Source organism: Protopterus annectens, chromosome 16.part0, assembly GCF_019279795.1.
Source record: "Protopterus annectens isolate FY-2018-M chromosome 16.part0, PAN1.0, whole genome shotgun sequence".
Classification (NCBI taxonomy): domain Eukaryota; kingdom Metazoa; phylum Chordata; order Ceratodontiformes; family Protopteridae; genus Protopterus; species Protopterus annectens.
In genome coordinates, this window is record NC_056750.1 from 29570375 (window position 1) to 29588560 (window position 18186).

At 44.9% G+C, this 18186-nt stretch overlaps 1 protein-coding gene across 5 annotated transcripts in view; it reads right to left on the bottom strand.

The window, feature by feature from the left end:
* The window catches only part of SETX (senataxin), a 2451437-nt gene that overhangs the window by 2359634 nt on the left and 73617 nt on the right, over positions 1-18186 (bottom strand). The gene's annotated exons all lie outside the window — the stretch shown is intronic.

The window sequence follows — 18186 nt, forward strand, 5'->3', positions numbered from 1 at the left end:
TTTATCTTCGTTTTTGGCAGATTGGGTAGTCGGAGGATCCGACGGCATAATGTACGCAAAATCAGAACTGAAAAACTGTTCTGCAAACTCCGACCGACGCCTAAGCGTTCGTCGGTTGAAAGAAGCACAGGCCGAACAGGCTGCTACGTCGTGGGCTGGGCCTAAACAAGGCAGACAATAAGAGTGGAAATCTTTATGAGGTATTTGTTTCCCACAGGTTAAACAATTATTAACTTTTTCTGACATCGGCTGAGGCAAGAAAGAGTCCCCAACGGGTACTTAGCTTTAGAAGTCTTCGAAGTAGTATTCGGTAGAAGTAATCTCTGGATCCGACCGACCGGCACTTGCGAACAGCTTCTGCTTCGGGCGCCACGCGGCAAGAAAGACTGGGGAAAATGGCGTCGGCTGATGCTTTTATACCCGAAGACCAACAGAGATGACGTCGGGTGAAGTGCGACATCAGCCGAAGCCGGACCCGGACTTTGGAATCCGGCCGACTGAAGGGCTGCCTGACGACAGGACAACCCCAGTTGTTATGACTGCAGATGCATCCATGAAGGACATCCACAATGTAAACTATGTTTGCTAACTTGTTCAGTTGCATGCAATGCATCCTGTAATTCCTTGTCCTCTGCACATGCAGGAAAGGTAGAGAGAGCCTTTGCTTTAAAACAGACAAAAGAAATTGCTGATACTTGAACATGTGAAACTGGCAATTTAAAGCTCTAATAGAAAGAGTAGCAGAAGTGTAAACCTTTTTGCCCCACCTGTCCAAGGCACGAGAATCCTTTTCAGAGGGAATAGGATTTTTAGATGAAGCGGCCTTAACAGCCCTAGAACCCTGAGAAATGGTTTCAGGATCAGCAGAAGGGTTCTTAAATAAGAATTGATGGGAGTCAGGGACTCTGTAAAATCTATCAGGCTTAGAAGGAGCAGGCGGCAAGGAATCAGGATTCAGGTTAGCTTCAGAAAAAGCATCATCCACAATATCAAGTACAGGAGGAATAGCCAAAGGTCTGTGTTGAGGGAGAAGGAGAAATTCCCAAGTCTCTTCTTGGAAGCAGAATAATCCTGACCTTCCCAATGAAAATACTCCCTCATCTCATGTAAGGTTTCCCCAAGAGAAATCTTCAAGGGGGAAGCAGAGGGAATAGAGTCCTCTGCATCAGAATCCTCATAAGGAGGAAAAGAATAATCCTGGTCAGAGGAAGAAACAGAAGACACAGAAGCCTGATCAGATGAATCATAAGGAATATCCTGTCTAGGCCTTTTTTCTGGAGGAGGGTGAGAACCCCTAATCATTGTCAGTAAATCTTCAGCCATCTGTAGTAATTGCTTCTGGGACTTGGGAGCTGTATCCGAGGAAGCTTGAGAAGAAACCCTTGGTTTAACAGGAGTCTTTGACTTTGCCTTTGTCTTTGTAGAAATAGTGATATGAGAAGGCCTGAAAACCCCCTCAGAAGCCGGTACCTGCACAGCGGTTCCGGACCCATCTGAAGGAGCGACGTCCGAAGGTCCTGCAGCAGATAAAATACTAGGCCTAGAAGGCTCCCCATGTGAGTCCGTGTCGGCCATCAGTTCCGAAGTGGCGGATGACAGGGGCTGCAAAAGCGCCTCACTGACGACCGCCAAACCCGAAGCTGGCTCCAGCTGCAAAGTACCTTGTTTGGACCTCGGAGGCCTATCCTTGTCCTTGCGTTTCTTTTGAATTCCGGTTGTCGGTAAAGTATCCAACGACATCCTTTAATTGAATCGTCTACTGAAATAATTCAAGGCCCAATCGTACCTACGCTTGATAGTGCGAGAATTAAACCTGGCACAGAACCGACAGCAAGAAACGTCGTGGTCAGGGCCTAAGCAAGGTAGACAGTAAGAGTGGAAATCTTTATGAGGTATTTGTTTTCCACACGATATACAATTATTAACTTTTTCTGACATCGGAGGAGCAAGAAAAAGTTTCTAACGGGTACTTAGCTTGAGAAGAGAAGTAGAAAACTTCGGACCGACGACAATCAAAGCACGTTGTCCTGAATGCGCCAACCAACGACTTGCGAGCTGCTTTCCACCGCACGGCAAGAAAGACCAGAAAAGATGGCGTCAGCTGTCAGCTTTATACCTCTGCGTTCTGACGTCAGGATACTTGCTGGAACAGCCGACGCCGGACCCAGACTTTGGAATTCTGGCCGACCTCGGGCTGCCTGCCGGCAGGAACACCCTACAGTTATGACTGCAACAGTGAAACACGAAGAACATCAGAACAGTCCAAGTATATAATGATCTTGAGAAACTTGTCTGGGAAGGTCTACCTCAGATAAAGAAATGCTACCTCTCTGACAAGTCCTTTACTATACTGACCTCCACTTTATAAGCATATGAATCAGACAGACTCTCTTCACTTCAGCTGGGTGCCTTACAGGAAGTGGAGGCAATTCTTTTGGCAAACATCTCTTGTTTTCTTGCCACGCCCATTCTTGTCCCAGAGCTCAATGAGTTTCAGAAGTGAACTTGTTTGAGCTCAGAGAGGCAGACAACTCTGGCTGCTCTAAATCCTCTTTTATAGGATCATAGGAGGTTACTGGGTTAATGGCCCCAGGGCTCTTATAAGCCTAGCGAAGTTCAACCAGTGTTCATGGGTGTCTGGTTCAAGCAGACACTAAAATCAGCACTTGATGTCCCTGTCCAAGAGGGACACAGGTGGAATTCCCAAGGTGAATTTCCGGTTACTCAGCCATTTGTCCAAATTACGCTTAAATAGGGCCAATGAGGGGCTTTGTTTAACACGAATAGGAGGAAGCTTGTTCCAAAGGTGGGGCAACCTCTGAGAGAAAAATCTGTCTCTTCAGCAAGTTCTGTTGATGTCGCATATCAGCTTAAGGTCCATTGAGCATGTGACCAGTGTGCCATTTGACTTGTGAATGTGCAGCATTTCCATTAAAGGTATATCACAGACTGCACTATATGCAAGGCACAGGTCGCCTATGAGCAGTCTGTACAACAGAGTAAAGTGACAATGATTTCAGTCTGTCCACATAAGACAGATCTTGAAATTTCTTTGCAAGGAACCTTTGTGGTCTCTCCAATTGCTGCAGGTGTTTGGAAAGGAACATACCAAAGGGAGAGTTATAGTCTATTATTGGCCTGATGACGGAAGAGTACAGGTGGGTTTACAACCTCTTTTTTATTTTTCCCCCAGGGTCAATTCCCTTACTTATGAGATGAGCAATATAAAATGCTCTTCTTACCACTGTGCAGAACGGTGATCAAAGTTAAGGTTGTTGTCAACCTGTATGCCCAGATCTCTCACCACTGACTGTGTGCTTAGGGTATCGCTATTGATGTGGTAGTTTGCAAGAACATCACCCTTGCCAAAGGTGATGATAATCCATTTTTTTGCATTAGGTTTAAGGCCATGACTTTGGCACCAGTCATTAGTCTGCATAAGACCTTCTTGCAAGATGTTGACACATTGCTAGGGGTTTCAATGATCGCTCCCAGTTTGTAGTCATCAGCAAACTTTGTCAGCCACAGTCCTTTAGTTTTAGCCTGTACTTCTGAGAAGTAGATTCTGAACAGCAGGGGTCCCAGAACCGATCCCTGTGGAACACCACTGGTTATGGGTCTGCTGGAGGAGTGGAGTCCCCTATTTTGACCATATGAGTTTTATCAGTGAGCCAGTTTCTAACCCACCTGACAATATATAGGCTGATACCCAGCGGAGTGAGAACATCTATGAGGCCTGAGTGGGGGATTGTGCTAAAGGCCTTGGTTAAGTCTAGGTAGGTCATATGGACAGATTTACCCTCCTCTATGGCTTTGCTGACTGTCTCGAAGTCGTCCATCAAGTTTAGCAGGCATCATCTCCCCTTAAAGCCAGACTGGGTGGGGTTGAGCATTTGGAGATTTCTTACATCTTTAATAAGGTCCATGATGATTCATTCCATGGCCTTGCAGACAAGGCTGGTCAGGTTAATGGGTCTATAGTTCCCAGGGTCTGTAGATGCACCTCTTTTGTGCAAAGGGATGACTACAGCCGTTTTCCAACAAAGCCAGTGCTTAGGCTGTGATTGAAAACTGTGCTCAATGGTGATGCTAATGCCTGTTTTAACCTATGCAGAACACAGCCCGGGATGTTGTCTGGTCCCATACAGGCTTTGTTTTTGGCCTTGGAGAGGGCATTTAAGATCTGCTCCTCGGAGATACTAGGTGGGGGACAGGTGTTAGGGATGCTATGGGTATATGTAAGCAGGGACAGGGCAGTGAAGTTTTCAATTAATTTGTCAGCCAGCAGGTTTGCTACATCCACTGGTTCAATATAGTTCAGCGCAAATCTGGGCCTTACCTCTGAGGTTATGGATGTAACTAAGAAAACCTTGTCATTATCCTTAGTTACGGAAGCCAATTTGGATTTCTAGTTAGCTTTGGAAGACTTCACTAGGAGTCTTATTTGCTTGTTTAAGTTGAGGAGGGAGTGTTTCCAGTTTTGACACCATTCCTTCCTGCTCTTACACCAACTTCTTTCTCTTATTGTATAGCTGCATTAGCATTGTCGCCTCGCAGTAAGATGTTGTCCTGTTCGATTCTCAGCTAGTGTGTCTTCTGTGTGGAGACATGCGTGAATGGGCGTACCTTCATTGAAGGTTGTGCGTCAGGGCTGGCAACTCGGCATGTAAAAATCTACTGCCAATCATTAGCGGACCGGAGTTCTGCTGTGGCAACCCCTAACCAGGAAAAGCCGAAAGACACAACAACAACAACAACATTCTATAGCCTATTAATGGCAGGTGTCCATTAGACAGGTTTGTTTTTCCTTGCAGATCCTGCTTTGGTTCTATCAGGTACAGCAGTCTCAATGCACTGGGGGGGGGGGGGAGGTGCCAGTAGTCCCCCATGTTGGTGAGCACTGGGTCCTGGATGTTTGAGCCACTTGTAGGTGTGTCAATCAGTTGGTCCAGGGCATTGGATTTAACAATGTCTAGGAACCTTTGGGCACGTGAATAATTTACCCAGTCTATGGATTGGTAATTAAAGTCATCCAAAATCGGAGTGTTTGGTTATCATCTTGATAGATCCAAGTAGGCTAAGTGGATGTCCTGATTCATGGAGGGGGTCCTATAGCTGGCAATGACTTGAAGAGGTGTCTTACCTACAAGTCAATTGCACCTGAAGTAATTCAAGGGAACAATACATTTAGATTATGTGTATGTCTATGATTAACATTCTGCAATCAAATTATCTGCAATTTTCAAACTTCACGTTAAGATACTGAAGTTATAAGCAAGCCACACATAATAAATACCTGCCTTGTGGGAATATCCTGTCAGACATGACTTACACTTATGCTGGCTTCTACAACTTGAGAAAACAGTAACTGAAGCATAACAGCAACAACGGCAGCTGGCACCTAGCTGTCCCTCTTCAACAAAAATCTTGATCAGTGGATGCGTAATAGAAAGTTCATCCCGGAGATCATTCCAGTGGCTCTACTTGATAGAGGCACTGGGAACTACGGTCGGGCGGCACGATGCCAGGGCACTTCTATGGGCTAGGCTTGTAAAGGCTAGACAGCCATTAGCCTAGTACACACCTATGAACCTATAAAATAAAAAATCCTCTACTCACCAAATAAACAGAAGAACGGGGAGCACATTCAGAGGAAACAAATGAAATGCACACCTACAAACTGCATCAAGACTGGGTGTCAGGTTGCAGAAATAAGCCTGTGGCATACAAGGGGACAACAATTTCTGCAAGTTTTACTTCTTTAAAAAATAAGAAAAAGTAACTGCTCAATTTCACCAAAAATGAAGGAGCCAGGGTTAAAGTTGGCAAACAGTCACGTGTAGCATCTCTATAAAGAAAACAAAACCACCTAACAAACAATACTACATGAAAAAATGGCTTGGGGCCTTTTATCTCCTGTAATTCTGACAAACTGCAAAGATGATTAGGAGAAAATGACAGCAGGACATTATGAATAAGAAGGAACCTAAAGCCTGGGAAAGTTCTACGTCTGTGCCACACCCACTGAAAATCAACATTTTCAGTCCTACAGGCTGAAGAGCATGAATCAGATGCGGTCAGTTGTTTTTAGACATATATGCACCCATGACTTACTAAATAAAACTTCCAGTATTCCTGACTTCTTATAACAAAGAATTTAATTTGTTATGAAGTCGGTCACTGTAGATAGGTTTATAAATTCTGTGTGTGCTAATACACAAGACGTAAAGGTATCAGCACCTTGATTAGGGGAAAAAACAAAAAGGTGTCCCGTGAATTCAAGAAACCTGCTGACCCCTACAGCCAGTTTCTACAAAGTAAGCTCATAAATAGAGGATATACGGTAAACAATCACATGTTCTGAAAATTAGCTACACCACTCCACATAATTTAAAGTCGACATTTAGTTTAGCACAGGGGATCAAGCTGAATCCAAAGAAAACCCCAAGTCCAAACAATGAAACTAGACTCGGTAGTAAAAAGAGACGTTTTTGGTTTGGGAAGAGGACTGGGGTGCACAGCTTGGAAAGGATGGGTATGAAGTGCATTGTTATGGCACCAGTAAATTGGTAGCGACTACATCCAAACTTTGTGTAAACAAAGAAAACTGGGACAGAACATGAAGATTTGATTAGTGCACAACACAGCAAAAGTCTGAGCTCCATAAAGAGCTAATTCTATGAAGCACTTACAGTGCATTCAGCAACCCGTGAAGAAAGCACAGCTGTAGAAACTACGCTTTATTTGTTTTATTTGTTAACTTGTGAACTGAATTGCTGTATTCTTTAGCTTTTTGAGCAAAGACCCACATCAAAATATTATGTTACTGTTGCAGGGATACCTTTGTAAATATTTTCAGAGTAATGTTAAAATTTTAGAGCACTCTCAATGAAGAAGTATGCCATTGTAGTTTAACAGATGGCGTTGCATACAAACGTCTAGTAAAAGACAGGATTCACATAAAGGACCGAAAGTGAGCCAAAACTGCATTCAATCCAACATAAATCAAAAAGAAAATGTTTAAATGGGGGAAAATAGTCACACCATCCCTCCATTTAGGAAATGTATCCCTTACAACTACATGTAATCAACTACCGGTACACTGTAGTGGGAAAGAGGGAAAGGAGATACCCGTAACGGTACGCTGTAGCGGGAAAGAGGGTAAGGTGATACCCCTAACGGTACACTGTAGCGGGAAAGAGGGTAAGGAGATACCCTACCATGAAGAGTTGTTTTTCCAGTTAAAAGTATGAAAACCTGAGTGGCCCACTAGTACAGAAGGGGAAAGCCCTCAATATGCTACTGATGACCTATACTCGACTGGGAGCACTGGAGCTGAAAGGGCTGCAGGGGAAGGATTGAAGTGAGTGCCTGACGTCAGTTTGGCCATCCTGAGGGAAGAAGGCCACCTAAAGGCTCACAGGAATGTGCAGTATACGGACCTAGCCAGCTCTGTGCTACATTAGTGGCAAGCCACTCAGTCGGAAGGTTGTGGATGCAAGGACATGCACCTGACACGCACCTCAAGGACAGCAACCGTGGAGCAGCCAGGGCTGCCAGGAGATGGGCAGAGGGAACTCTCTCCAGCATGCAGCACCACATTGCATCACTGGCCTTGATTTACTCGTTGTCCCCAGACAATGGTCACGTCGAGATCAAGGGTAGATCCAGTGAACAAGGATAGGAGCTGGGGAGCATATGGTCAGGTGCAGGGGGGAGGCAAAAAGGTATGAAAAGCTACGGGTTGTGTCCAGCAGCTAAATATCTTCACTACCGTTGATAACTATACACATGTAAATACAGGCCCTCTCTGGTAATTCTGTGCTATTTCAGACAGTGCAGTAGAAGTACAACGACTGAATTTAAACACTGCTTACCTGTAATGAAACAGAGACATAAAAGACACAACCGCTATTTAACATGCCCTCACAGCTGCCCAATTTATTAAATCACCTAAGCTTGCAGATATTACTTCAGTGACCTGTCCACCACATGATCACTGGCAAATTTAGGCCACTTCAAACTTGTGCACACAGTGATGAACAAAAACTGACCATGTAAAGGACAATAATGCTACAGAAGAGACTCACTCTACTCACAATGTGTTGCTAAACTCTGGAACAGTATCCCCATGCAAATAAAACTCTCCGACAAACTCAGCAGTTTTAAACCACTGCTTAAACATCTTAACCAATCCTGGTCCTGCACATGCTCATCACAGGATTAAAACTTTTGCACTGTAGAATACTATCCAAATACTCTCCTTAAACATAATATTCTCAATGACAAAACAATTTTTATACATGCCTGCACAATCCGCCAAGTTGCACGTGTGCTTCCGCTTTAGTAATTTCCACCTCTGTAAAATCTTAGATTGTATATGTATAAATGTAACTATTGTTTGTGTATAAATGTAAATAGAAATGTAACAAGAAATTATGTACTCACCATAACGTTCGATGTATGTAGTCCATCTCGCCTCACATTCTTACCCGTGGGTTCGGAGCAGAATGTCGGCTCCGACTCGGCCATACTTTAGGTCAAAGTCTTTCAACTGGCTGGGCTAAGATGGTATTCCATGCTGCACTGCTCTCTATCCCCAGATCTAGTTTGCTGCGAGCACCAGCACTCACTCTCCATGCATAACACCACCTAGGGAAGGAAGAACAAACCAAGAATGAAGGGAATTCTGAAACCAGGCCTAACCTCTAGATCCTCCAGGACGGGGGAAGGGGTAAGTAAGAATGTGAGGCGAGATGGAATACATACATCGAACGTTATGGTGAGTACATAACTTCTTTATGTTATGTAGTCCAATCTCGCCTACATTCTTACCTGTGGGACAGCGTCCCCAGCACCTAAATCCTGAGAGGCTCAGTGGAATATACTCCTGAGCACTGTGGAACCAAAGGAAGACCTGCCCCTTGATACCACATCTAACATGTAATGAGTAACAAAGGTGTGAGGAGATGCCCAAGTAGCCGCAGCACAAATATCATCCATAGACAATCTGGCCTGAAAAGCTGTAGATGTAGATACAGACCGGGTAGAGTGAGCCTTCACTCAGAATGGTAAATCTCTTCCCCCTGAAGTATAAATGAAAGAAATACAACTGGAAATCCACCTAGACAATGTGACTTTGGAAACAGGAGACCCACTTCTGTTTTCTGAAAATGAAACGAACAACTGATTAGATTTTCTGAGGTCCTTCGTTCTGTGCAAATAAAATCGTAATTGTCTGTACACATCCAACTGATGAAATTTGAATTTTGCCTTGTTCGAGAACTGAGGAAAAAACACTGGTAATTCAATGGATTGGTTAAGGTTACTAACTGACGCTACTTTGGGAAGAAAGGAAGGATTCTGTCTGAGAGAAACCCTGCCCTTATGAAAAATCAAATAAGGTGGTTTAATTGATAAAGCTTGAAGCTCCAAAACCGTCTGGCTGACATGATGGCTACCAAAAAGACAGTCTTCCAAGTTAAGAATTTTAAATCACAAGTGGCTGCAGGCTGAAAGGGCGGTGAAGTAAGACCATGTAGAACAAAGTGCAAGTCCCAAGGCATAACCGGTTCAGATACAGGAGGACAAAGCAACAATGTGCCTTTCAGGAAAGCCTTCCAGAGTCTATGTGCCATTAGACTAGGTTAGTCTGCGACGTTAAAGGTAGAAATCGTCGCCAACTGGACTTTAATGGTTGCAGCAGCTGATCCCTGGTTGAAAAGCATAGAGAGGAACTCCAATACTGACGAGATTGGAGCTGTGTAAGGGTCAATCTGTTTGGAATGTGCCCAGATGGAAAATCTCTTCCATTTGCTGTAATAAATCTTCCTGGTCGAAGGCTTATGAGAGGAAGATAGAATATGAAGTACATCCGGCAAAAAATGGTAAAGCCTAACTAATGATGGAAGTGGAGTAGCCAAGCTGTCAACCGGAGGGTCCGAAGAGAGGGATGGAGCTGCCCTGATACATGAGTCAGTAAATCTGGTTGTGGGGCCAGAATCCAAGGAGCGTCCATGAGATAGGGATGGAGAAAGGGGAACCAAATTTGACAAGGCCAATGTGGAGCAATCAGAATCATTTTGCTTCCCAAGGATTGCGCTTTCTGAATAACCTTTGACAGCAAAGGAACCGGAGGGGAAAGCATATAGTAGACCGGAGGGCCAATTGTGGACTAGAGCATCCCTGGGGTGACTCGCCCTGAGGGGGGATAAGGGTGAAGTAGCTGCTGCATTTGGCATTGAGGGGGTTGGCTAAAAGGTCACAGCAAGGCTGACCCCACCTGCGAAAAATCTGCTCCGCAACTTGACAGTTCAGGGACCACTCGTGAGGCATCAGAATAGCTCTGCTTAGCCTGTCTGCAATCACATTGGACTTCCCCGAAATGTGCGTTGCTACCAGAAAACATTGGGAAGATACTGCCCACTGCCACACTCGCATGGCATCTCTGCAAAGGGGATATGACTTGGTTCCTCCCTGTTTGTTCAGATACCACACCAACGACATATTGTCTGAGTGGATTGCAATAGTCCCGAGAGGAAGAAAGCTCTGAAGTGCTTGCAACGCTAGTAGCACTGCTCTCATCTCCAGGACATTGATATGCAGATGCATTGCGTGCTCTTGCCACGTGCCTTGGACTGTCCTGCCTAGATAACGCCCCCCCCACCCCATCTGGGAGGCATCCGTGGTCACCGTGGCAACCGGAAGCGAAGGAACGAAAGATTTTCCCGCACGGAGGTTGTCGGTGTGAAGCCACCAACTGAGATCCTGTCTGCACCTATCTGTGAGCAGAATAGGGTGAGAGAGTAGAAGACGTTGAAGAGACCACTGGGCGAAGAGTAGCCACTGAAGGAGCCTCATATGTAACCTTGTCAGGGGAACTAACAATCGTAGCAGCCATCGTCCCAAAAAATTGGAGGACCAATCTTGCCTTCACTCTCCTCAGAGGGAGCAAGGTGTAAATCTGTTGTTGTAAAACTCTGATTCTTTCCTGTGGTAAAAACGCCCGCATGAGCACGGTGTCTAATTCGGCGCCTATAAAGGTGACACACTGGGAGGGCAACAAGGCAGATTTCTCCCAGTTCAAGGCGATGTCCAACTGCTGACATAGGTTGATAGTAGTGTCTCTGGTCTGAAGTAGCAGATGCCTGGTGGTGGCAGTAAGGAGCCAGTCATCCAGGTATAACACTTGGAATCCCTGAAGTCTCAAGTGAGCAGTCTCCACTGCCATGCATTTGGTAAACACCCTGCGGGCTGTGGTGAGACCAAAGGGCAGGGCTCGAAACTGAAAGTGACCGGCTCCCAGCCGGAAGCGTAGGTGACTTCTGGATGCCCTGTCCATCTTTATGTGGTAGTAAGCATCCTTGAGGTCGATGCAGCACATCCACACTTCTTTTCCCAACAATGGGAGAATAGACTGCAGCGTGACCGTTCGGAACTTGGACTTTTGCACATGGGTGTTCAATCGGCTGAGATCCAAAATGGGTCTCAGGTCCCCTGTCCTTTTCGGCACCAAAAAGAATCTGGAGTAAGTCCCTAATCTGATCTGGTCTGAGGGGACATGTTAGATGGCTCCTTTTTCTAGCAGCTTTGAAACCTCTGAAGCTGCGGAATCATTTTGACTGGGTGGAACATCCGGGATTTTCTTGATTGGAGGGGGAGCTGACGAGAAGGGAATGATATATCCTCCGTAAATTATTCGCAAACCCGCTGGTCATGGGGGATACCTTGCCAGGCCTCCGGGTATAGTGAGATGCGACCTCCAACTGGCTCCAGAAACGCACAGTCGGGCCTCCCATCAGGAGCGGCGGTAGGGAGAACCACGAAAAGAACTGCGGTCTCCCGAGTTACAAGGGCCTCCTCTGCCCCTAGGGTGGCGTCTACCTAAATAACCACCCCCCTGCCTCTGGAGGGGGAACTTACCTTGTGCATCGGGGAAAAAACCTCTGTGACTTCTTGAACCACATCTTACCACCCCTCTGGACCTTGGGATAAGGCCTAGAGGGAAGGGAAAAATGGACTCCTACGGCAGACAAGAGTTTTTCCCTCTTGCTCGCACCTAATGAGAGAGTGTCTTTCACCTTGGTTCCGAACAAAGAGGAACCATCAAACGGGGTGTCAGTGAATGTAGATTTGAAGGCCTCTGCGAAATGACAAAGGCGCATCCAGGCATGCCTCCTAAGAGCGACTCCTGAACTTGCTGCCCTACTCACTCCCTCGGCTGCATGAGAGATCAGCCTCATGGAGGAATTCGCAATAGAATTGAGGGTAGACATCTGAGCATTGACTTTGAGCCATCGCCTCAGAAACGTTACCCATTAGAGTATCTCCAAGCTCCTTAGGAGATCTCTCTGGAGCCGTATAAAGTGTGATAAGTAATTCAGTGACCACAAAGTAAAGGCCGCTGAAGAAAACAAATGCCTCCCGTACCGGTCTATAGTCCTAGGCTCCTTGTTAGGGGGATGGACAGTGGAAGAAGTCTTAGCCAATTCCTTCTTGGTGGCCGCTGCCACCACCATGGCATCCACAGGGACTCCCTTGGATAGAAATTTCTTATCAGAAGAGGCAGACAAAAATGTATTGGGTCTCCTGGGGACTGGTTCCACATATTCAGGGGTTTCCCACACCCTTCGACTAACCAGATCCAGAAGCTCGTCTAAGGGTGGAGACACCCAGGAGGTGGAGGGCTGGGCACCAAAGGCCTTCAGGAACACAGACTCCTCTTCGAAGGGGGCTATGGATGGCCAGTCACCTCTCGGCTTCAAAACCTCTAGGATGTCAGAGAAAGAAACATCCTCAGAGGATGACTTAGGGGACCCCTCAGATTCCTCAAGGTCAGTGTCTGACGTGAGAGACTCATCTTGGGAATCTATGTGCTTCCTCTTGCACGTTCTCTTTCTGGGTGGCTCCTCAGGCAAAAACTCTGAGGGGCCCTCAGAAATATGGGGACCACTCGTGGGGGTACCCTGAGGCCTTGGGGCTCCGCTGTCAAGAGATAGACGGTGATCAGAGACCAGCACCGGTGCTGTAGGGGACAGAGTGACCAAACTGTATGATGCCACTGACGACCTGGCCAACGCGCTCCGCATGGCCTCAAAAGCTGGTCCTACCCAGTCCAAAGATCGACCAGCCATGGAAGACCTTGGATCAGAAGGGACCAGGTCCAAAGCCAAGACAGGAGTCAGGCTTCCCCATACCGAAGCACCAAGAGGGAGACTAGGAGCCAAGAGGTGTCCCGAAGCCTCCCCCTTGGGTCTGACCGCGGAATCCTGAGTCCTGATCCCTGTGGACGGCGCCGGAGTCGGGGCTGACGGCGGAACCGATAAGCCAGGAGGGGCTGTTGGAACCGACCTAGGGAAATCAAATGGAGCCGAGCACTCCGGCTCCGAAAGCTGAGATGCGCTCGGATTAGGAAGTATCGTCTTAGGTAGAAGGACTGGCTCCGGAGCCGACTGGGTCGGAGCCGAAAAAAATTTAGCCAGTACCGGTGACTGAGGAAGTCTCTGCACCACTCTATTGACATCCTCATCCAATAAGGTCCTGGAGGATTTAGAGGATAGGGAAGGAGATCGAGACCTCCTCTCTGAAGGAGACCTGCGAGGAGGAGATACCAGCCTAATGCTAGGCGACCGGCTCCAAGAGAATAGGAGCTGAAGCAGGTTCCATAGAAACTGACACTTCCTGTGGCCCCGAGGACAATGGAGCCAAGGACGTCATCAAAGATTTAGCTGTTTTCTCCGGCGGCTCCGAGGATACTGATGGAGCTGGGGATCACTTTTTAGCCATAGAAGATTTAGCTTTAGATGGAGAAGACTTAAAGCTGGAAGCACTCTTCAAACCCTCCTCGAAGGAGGGTTTCAGAAGTCCCTTCAAAATCAATTTGTTCTTCCTTTCCTGAAGAACACGCGGGCTAAAAGCATGACAAAAACTACACAATTCCTGGAGGTGAATCGCTCCCAGACAGTACACGCAAACAGTGTCCATCAGTGATGGACATCTTATAACTGCACTTCGTGCACTTCTTAAAGCCCGAGGGCTTATGCTCCTTAATGTTTGTAGTGACTATGTCTAAGGATACTGAGTCACTAACCCAACAACCAGACCAAAGGTCAATCAGCCACAAGCGCGGGAACAGAACAAACAGACAGTACACCACAAAGACCTCTAACTTAAACGGTCCTAGAACACAAGGTCAAGAGGGAGGACTAGTTCCTCTAAATTAAATTGTCTTAGCTCAAGGGAAGTTAAGTTAGCACACAAAGGTAAGCGAGGGGACAGACTAGGTCCTCTAACTGAAACGGGCCTAGCCCTTTGGAAATAGCTAGTGGGATACCACAAGAAACACGCTAAGACAAGGAAAAAAACAACTTTTCCACAAACACAGCTCAAAGATACACAAATAGCTATGAAAATAGCTTTTTTTGCAAAAACTTCTCTGCTATAAAGATGAAAAGAATACTTAGCCACAGCCAAGAGCGAGACCACTTCCAAGCTACACGAGCGGCAAACGAGATCTGGGGATAGAGAGCAGTGCAGCATGGGATACCATCTTAGCCCAGCCAATTGAAAGACTTCGAGCTAAAGCATGGCAGAGTCAGAGCCGAACCCACGGGTAAGAATGTAGGCGAGATTGAACTACATAACATCTACTGTTTGTGTATAAATGTAAATAAAAATGTAACTATTCTGTGTCTGACTGGAACTTAGTATAATGCAATATAAGCAAAAGGAGCTTTTCTCCCCAGGCATCTGCTGAAAACTGATATTACCCAGTCGGACTTTCCCAGTAAACAGACAAACAAATAAGTAAACATTTGAGCTTAGATTAACTTGTACTACTGTATTCCATATTCTACGACCAGATATGTCTTTATATTATAACAAACCAAATCAACTTGAAGTGATCGCCAAAGGTGGTGTCCTAATCTAACTCCTAAGTATTTTATTCCGAACATAAAGGATGCATGCAGCCAGGCATACACCATGTACCTCACTGGAGTACACACTCTGTGGAAAAACTTAATTTTGTACAAGGAGCTTACCTGAAATTTAAAATAAATAAAAAAAGCCCTAGCATATTTGCAAGGTCTTTATTTTATTCACTTACAGATTTTACTGAATGACTTTTTGCCACAATGCAGGCTGGCTAAATATTTTCTTTGATTAATAAATTCATGAGATTTTATTTCAGTAATGAAAATGTATTCTGTCCAGAAACGTGCAATGGCTGGGGTGGAGAACATTAAAACAGCTGGCGTACATCTCCAAAAAACCCTGGATACACCTTAGCTGTATGCCACCTCGGCCTGCACATAACATGCTGTTGTTACACTAAGGAGGCCATTTCCGCATTGTGGGAAGTGCTGTACCTTATAAGAATGAGCATCAGTTACAGCCAGGCATGAAGACAGCAAGTAACACCGCCACTCTGTAGAAATCCATTTCCATCACCCCAGTACCCTTTACTTAATTCAGCAGTTTTTGTCCTTTGCCAATACACTAATAGCATTATCTAGTTGCAAAGCACTAGCAAATTAGGGTGTATTTCTTCTTATCAAACAGCACTCAGATTCAAATATCCCACTTTTTTTTTTTTTGCAAATTAAATCTCACATTATGTTTTGGGTAGGAGCCTGCCTCAGTTAAGATCAACAGCATAGCTCTCAATGTCTTTAATCACGAATTCTGGACAAAGCCAAAAATAATGGAGGGACAAAGGCCCAAAACCACAGACAAGTTTTAAAATGTTACTGTAGTTTGCTTAACAAGTAAAAGAACAACATGCTGTGCGTCAACACAACGTGGACAATGTGCCGTGCATCAACAAGCATTTTTCTGAACAAGAAAGTATGAAACTCTAATATTTGGTATTACTGACTAAATGTCAGTGTTTACTACAAAATAAAAAATATACAAAGAACAAGGCAAACATCAGGGACATTCTGCAAACCCAGGGAGAGTCGAGAGGTATGGTTAAAAATGAATATCAGAAAGGTAAAGAAAGAGAGAGCATCAATCAAAGTTTGTGAAGTCTGATCAATCACAGATGGCTGAGCTACTCAGCCTTGGGGAAATGAGGCAACTTCACACATTAGCAATGCACCATGGGAGGGACTGGTCACTGCTGAAACAAATTACAGTGACTCAAGGAAAAACAACAGAAAGAAACTGGCACTGTCTAGAGACACTATAAGAAGACAGTGATCAATTTAACTGCCACAGTTTACAGAAATAGAAAGAAAAACACCAGAAATCACAGTTTTCAAACATTTTCAAACTATGGTGCCAAAAAATGCATAACATAAAAAAGGAAGACAGACTGAGAAATGTTATCACAGCTCTGGCGCTTTTCAGACATTTTTCCTGTATACCACCACATTTTAAACACTACTAATCACATCAACTGACAAAGATTTAGTAATACATAAAAACAATATAATGAAAATGAAAACTTTTTTTCCTAAGTTTCTGGATCGAGCAGTCTTCCACGTCACATGGAGCAATGCTGCACTCTCCCTCTCTTTTTTTTTTTTTTTTTTAATTAAAAAATATTGTCAAGGAGGAGAAAATGCTGTGTTAGGCAGTCAGATGACTATACACCACCTTCTCTATATTTTGTCCAAAACACTCTGTAATGCAATAGGCCTGTGAGTTCCAATTCCATCTGTGATCCTCCCCTTAAGCACAGGAAAAGGGAGGGTTGCTTCTTGCAAGATGGTAAGGCTTCAGGCTCTAGATCAGACGTGCCAAACCCACGGCCCTTAGAGCTCTTCCATGCAGCCTGCAACCTTTAACTGCAACTTCGGTGTACACATGCACCAAAACAATATTTTTTATTTGTTTTTTCATGGCCGTGACCTGTAACCGTAAAGTCGGTGTGCGCATATGCCAAAGAACCCTTCCCGTTTTTTTTTTTTCGCGCCAAACTAGGATCTGTGTGTTAGCGCTGAAGAATCAGTGTGTGTGGACTGAAGACAGACTCACTGCCTTTGAAAGGGTCAGCACCTAACTGTATTAATAGGCAAGAGTGGAGTGAGTGAGTGCATGCATGAAGGCAAAGTGTGTGTCTGTGTGTAATGCAGGTTTTATTGAAATTTGGCCAGAAATGCCGAGTTCAATGAAAATAATGTGATTTTACCAGACACAGACAATACAGATTAGAGACTTACTAGTACTTCTCCTGCAAAAAAATGGAAAATCAGAAAGTAATTTGAAGTGGTACAGGCAATGAACCAGTAAAGTTATAACTTCAGAATCAATGCACATAGACAGACCCAGGAAGATAATCTCTGCAGGATGCTCATACACGTGGCTATAAATACGAGTAGAATATCTGACTATTGAAGAGTACATACTGAATATTTTCTCAGAAGCCACAGTTGCTGTTTAAAATAATGTTATTTGGGGAGAACTCAATTTATTCACGTTACTTAGCTGGTCTGGCAACACGACGGGCAATAGTTATGTGCTTTTAGTGCTGGGCTGCATAAAACAACGCTTTGTATGGTTATAGTGTAATGAATTTTTAAGAAAAGAAATGCAGTTTGCTCACACATACCCCAGTTAAAATATAACGGTTACTATGGGAAAAAGTACAAAGATCATAAGCTAATCACCCTAGATATCCACACACACCCCCCCATTAAGGAAACCACCGTAAAAAAATTCTCCAAAGCCAACTTCATGTTTCTTAAGGCAGAAGTGGCAAACTTCACAACACCCATGCAGATGGACAATACAGTTATAACTGCTGAATCCTACACAAATGCACTCTATAAGCACTTACACGAGTGCATGGATCATGCTAGCCTCCAAAAAAAGGAAGCTAATCTGGTGGTCCCCTGCCATAAACAAATGCTACAACAAAAGAAAGAAACTGTTGCAAAAGAGAGTAAAATCCCACAAGTGGAGGAGCTCCCTGGTCAGCCTCAGTAAGAAGCTGAGATCCCTTATATGATTCTCCAAAGCTAGTTATGAAAACAAGATCGCCACTGATTCTATGGATAACCACAAAGCATTCTATAGCTATGTCAAGAATCTCAGTACTGCTCGTTTCCCACCCTTTCCTACACTAAAATAGTCCAGATCCCAAATCTGCTGGTTTCAGGACTTTAGTCTGTGTTTCTGAGTGTTTCAGACCTTGCTGTGGCAGTGGGAGGTCTTTCTGCTTATCAGTGAGAGTGGTAA